The sequence below is a fragment of the Schistocerca gregaria genome, unplaced genomic scaffold (assembly GCF_023897955.1).
Source record: "Schistocerca gregaria isolate iqSchGreg1 unplaced genomic scaffold, iqSchGreg1.2 ptg001013l, whole genome shotgun sequence".
NCBI lineage: Eukaryota > Metazoa > Arthropoda > Insecta > Orthoptera > Acrididae > Schistocerca > Schistocerca gregaria.
Window position 1 is genome coordinate 27,501 of NW_026062362.1, and position 5,000 is coordinate 32,500.

The 5,000-nt window shown below is 49.7% G+C and overlaps 1 non-coding gene across 1 annotated transcript in view; it reads right to left on the bottom strand.

The window, feature by feature from the left end:
• LOC126327046 (small subunit ribosomal RNA) overlaps window positions 1-559 on the bottom strand; it is a 1,893-nt gene extending 1,334 nt beyond the window's left edge. Inside the window, exon 1 of the ribosomal RNA XR_007560932.1 lies at window positions 1-559. This exon is cut by the window's left edge and continues 1,334 nt beyond it. This is a non-coding gene — a ribosomal RNA (small subunit ribosomal RNA).
• Window positions 560-5,000: the final 4,441 nt, after the last annotated feature.

Below are 5,000 nucleotides of genomic sequence, written 5' to 3' on the forward strand. Positions count from 1 at the left end.
ACTCGTTAAAGGATTTAAAGTGTACTCATTCCGATTACGGGGCCTCGGATGAGTCCCGTATCGTTATTTTTCGTCACTACCTCCCCGTGCCGGGAGTGGGTAATTTGCGCGCCTGCTGCCTTCCTTGGATGTGGTAGCCGTTTCTCAGGCTCCCTCTCCGGAATCGAACCCTGATTCCCCGTTACCCGTTACAACCATGGTAGGCGCAGAACCTACCATCGACAGTTGATAAGGCAGACATTTGAAAGATGCGTCGCCGGTACGAGGACCGTGCGATCAGCCCAAAGTTATTCAGAGTCACCAAGGCAAACGGACCAGACAAGCCAATCCGATTGGTTTTGATCTAATAAAAGCGTCCCTTCCATCTCTGGTCGGGACTCTGTTTGCATGTATTAGCTCTAGAATTACCACAGTTATCCAAGTAACGTGGGTACGATCTAAGGAACCATAACTGATTTAATGAGCCATTCGCGGTTTCACCTTAATGCGGCTTGTACTGAGACATGCATGGCTTAATCTTTGAGACAAGCATATGACTACTGGCAGGATCAACCAGGGAGCTGCGTCAACTAGAGCTGAGCAGCCGGCCGCCCGGGAGTGTGTCCCGGGGGCCCGCGCGAACACGCAAGCGTCCGCTCAATTATTCTGCAAACAGGAGGAGGCCGAGCTCCCCTGCACGATACACCTCGAAACCCTCTCAGGTCCCGGCGGCGCGCAGCGCCGTCCTAGGTACTTGGTCGGTTTCGAGAGAGGCGCAATCGCCCGGAGTTAGGCGAGTAGACGGTTTTAGTGCGAACACCCTTGCTCCCAACTGAGCTTGCCGCTGCCGACAGAGGCCCGGGAGCGTGCTGTCGTGGCATTGCCGGCGGGAGACAACACGCGCCACCTATGGTGACCGGCAGCTCCAACGCCAGCGCCACACAAGGGCAAAGCCCCACTTGGGTGCAGAAGCGAACTCTCCCAGCACAGCGCACGCGCCAACACGTCCGCACAACTGCGATACAAACCACCTGCGAGAACCGCTGGGGCGACCGAGCAGCAGACGGCGTCGCGGCGCCGAGTGCCAGGCGGCGGCGCATCCTCAACGCACACAGTAGTCAATCAGACCAGCACACTGCAGATGTCCACCGCGCTTCGCACCGGGCTCGGCTGAACCAACTTTGGCCGCCAGGCGCCGCGTGCAGGGTGCGCCGCAGCGTAGCTGCGCCGCCTGCCGGGCCCGTCGGCTGGCGCTCCTGCCACTCGGCGCCCCCCACCAGCCGCCTGTTGCGCGTGCGCCCACGCAGCGCGCGGCCAACACGCCGGGCGGCCCCCCTTCACCGGCCGGGAACAGTCCCACCAAGCCACCGCCGCGTATCGCTTCATACCCACATGGGCCTAGTCACGCGTGTGGATGTGGCGGGTACCGCTGAAACAACCGGTTAATAGCTGTACCGATCGTCGCCATCACAGATTCACCTCCAGCGTGAACAACCGCTCAACAACGGATTTCCAGTTCATTTGCGTATCTTGGGCAGTAAACGTAGATGTCCACCTACATTTGCGAATTCAACAATTCTTGCATGCCAGGATGTCATGTGTCACGACACGCTACATCAGACCACATACACACTGCGACATGTGCAGAAGAGAACACGTGGAAGGTGGCCCGCGCACGTATGCGATGTACCTTCCGCGATCCACTGTCAACCGGCATCTGCGGCATGTCCCAGATATGGAACGCGGTCCACCAGGGTAGCACTTTGTGTGAGGCAATACGACAAAGTCGGAATACACGCGTCACTACATCAGACGGCTCACGCTGACCTGACCTGACCTGACTCACCGCACCACCACCCCCAGCGACCCAGGGTGACATACAATGCGTTCGTACGTTCCTCCCACACGCCTCTACGGCGTACCACAGTGCAACCTAGCTGTTATTGGGAGACGAGACAAGTAGCATCAAGCACAACATATGGAAATTGAGATTCGACACCGTTGGGCACAGCCAGCGTACGGTCACACGTATCACACTACTTCACTCTGTACGTAACGACCGATGATCGGTACAGCGTGTGGGTTACGCGTACGACATCAGCGGACAATGGACACAGACCATACCACGACGTACACTGAGGGCGTCGACATCTGAATGCAACTGAACAGCTGCGAGGCTCATTTAACACTCAAACGCCAGACCGACCAGCTTGAGAGGACAGAGACACAAAGAGGGGGACAGAGGGGGACAGATGGGGGGGAGGGGGGGGGGTCGGCGATATAGTCCTATTGCAGTACAATTGACAGTGGATAGCAGGAATATGTGGAAAGTAAGCAACACTCGCAAGACATCTACATGAGGATAACAACGACACCAGAGATTCCGAGCAGTGAACTATGTTAGGCAAAGGGACAACGTGGGTTAGGTTAAGGGACAACGTGGGTTAGGTTAAGGGACAACGTGGGTTAGGTTAAGGGACAACGTGGGTTAGGTTAAGGGACAACGTGGGTTAGGTTAAGGGACAACGTGGGTTAGGTTAAGGGACAACGTGGGTTAGGTTAAGGGACAACGTGGGTTAGGTTAAGGGACAACGTGGGTTAGGTTAAGGGACAACGTGGGTTAGGTTAAGGGACAACGTGGGTTAGGTTAAGGGACAACGTGGGTTAGGTTAAGGGACAACGTGGGTTAGGTTAAGGGACAACGTGGGTTAGGTTAAGGGACAACGTCGGTTAGGTTAAGGGACAACGTGGGTTAGGTTAAGGGACAACGTGGGTTAGGTTAAGGGACAACGTGGGTTAGGTTAAGGGACAACGTGGGTTAGGTTAAGGGACAACGTGGGTTAGGTTAAGGGACAACGTGGGTTAGGTTAAGGGACAACGTGGGTTAGGTTAAGGGACAACTTGAGTTAGGTTAAGGGACAACTTGAGTTAGGTTAAGGGACAACTTGAGTTAGGTTAAGGGACAACTTGAGTTAGGTTAAGGGACAACTTGAGTTAGGTTAAGGGACAACTTGAGTTAGGTTAAGGGACAACTTGAGTTAGGTTAAGGGACAAATTGAGTTAGGTTAAGGGACAAATTGAGTTAGGTTAAGGGACAAATTGAGTTAGGTTAAGGGACAAATTGAGTTAGGTTAAGGGACAAATTGAGTTAGGTTAAGGGACAAATTGAGTTAGGTTAAGGGACAAATTGAGTTAGGTTAAGGGACAAATTGAGTTAGGTTAAGGGACAAATTGAGTTAGGTTAAGGGACAACTTGAGTTAGGTTAAGGGACAAATTGAGTTAGGTTAAGGGACAACTTGAGTTAGGTTAAGGGACAACTTGAGTTAGGTTAAGGGACAACTTGAGTTAGGTTAAGGGACAACTTGAGTTAGGTTAAGGGACAACTTGAGTTAGGTTAAGGGACAACTTGAGTTAGGTTAAGGGACAACTTGAGTTAGGTTAAGGGACAACTTGAGTTAGGTTAAGGGACAACTTGAGTTAGGTTAAGGGACAACTTGAGTTAGGTTAAGGGACAACTTGAGTTAGGTTAAGGGACAACTTGAGTTAGGTTAAGGGACAAATTGAGTTAGGTTAAGGGACAAATTGAGTTAGGTTAAGGGACAAATTGAGTTAGGTTAAGGGACAAATTGAGTTAGGTTAAGGGACAAATTGAGTTAGGTTAAGGGACAACTTGAGTTAGGTTAAGGGACAACTTGAGTTAGGTTAAGGGACAACTTGAGTTAGGTTAAGGGACAACTTGAGTTAGGTTAAGGGACAACTTGAGTTAGGTTAAGGGACAACTTGAGTTAGGTTAAGGGACAACTTGAGTTAGGTTAAGGGACAACTTGAGTTAGGTTAAGGGACAACTTGAGTTAGGTTAAGGGACAACTTGAGTTAGGTTAAGGGACAACTTGAGTTAGGTTAAGGGACAACTTGAGTTAGGTTAAGGGACAACTTGAGTTAGGTTAAGGGACAACTTGAGTTAGGTTAAGGGACAACTTGAGTTAGGTTAAGGGACAAATTGAGTTAGGTTAAGGGACAAATTGAGTTAGGTTAAGGGACAAATTGAGTTAGGTTAAGGGACAACTTGAGTTAGGTTAAGGGACAACTTGAGTTAGGTTAAGGGACAACTTGAGTTAGGTTAAGGGACAACTTGAGTTAGGTTAAGGGACAACTTGAGTTAGGTTAAGGGACAACTTGAGTTAGGTTAAGGGACAAATTGAGTTAGGTTAAGGGACAAATTGAGTTAGGTTAAGGGACAACTTGAGTTAGGTTAAGGGACAACTTGAGTTAGGTTAAGGGACAACTTGAGTTAGGTTAAGGGACAAATTGAGTTAGGTTAAGGGACAAATTGAGTTAGGTTAAGCGATAATCTGGTACAGCCACAGTTAGGTTAAGCGATAATCTGGTACAGCCACAGTTAGGTTAAGCGATAATCTGGTACAGCCACAGTTAGGTTAAGCGATAATCTGGTACAGCCACAGTTAGGTTAAGCGATAAACTGGTACAGCCACAGTTAGGTTAAGCGATAAACTGGTACAGCCACAGTTAGGTTAAGCGATAAACTGGTACAGCCACAGTTAGGTTAAGCGATAAACTGGTACAGCCACAGTTAGGTTAAGCGATAAACTGGTACAGCCACAGTTAGGTTAAGCGATAAACTGGTACAGCCACAGTTAGGTTAAGCGATAAACTGGTACAGCCACAGTTAGGTTAAGCGATAAACTGGTACAGCCACAGTTAGGTTAAGCGATAAACTGGTACAGCCACAGTTAGGTTAAGCGATAAACTGGTACAGCCACAGTTAGGTTAAGCGATAAACTGGTACAGCCACAGTTAGGTTAAGCGATAAACTGGTACAGCCACAGTTAGGTTAAGCGATAAACTGGTACAGCCACAGTTAGGTTAAGCGATAAACTGGTACAGCCACAGTTAGGTTAAGCGATAAACTGGTACAGCCACAGTTAGGTTAAGCGATAAAGTTGGTTAAATTTGGTATTGTGTGGGAAGGGGGCAGAGAGAGAGGGGGGGGGGGGGGTGG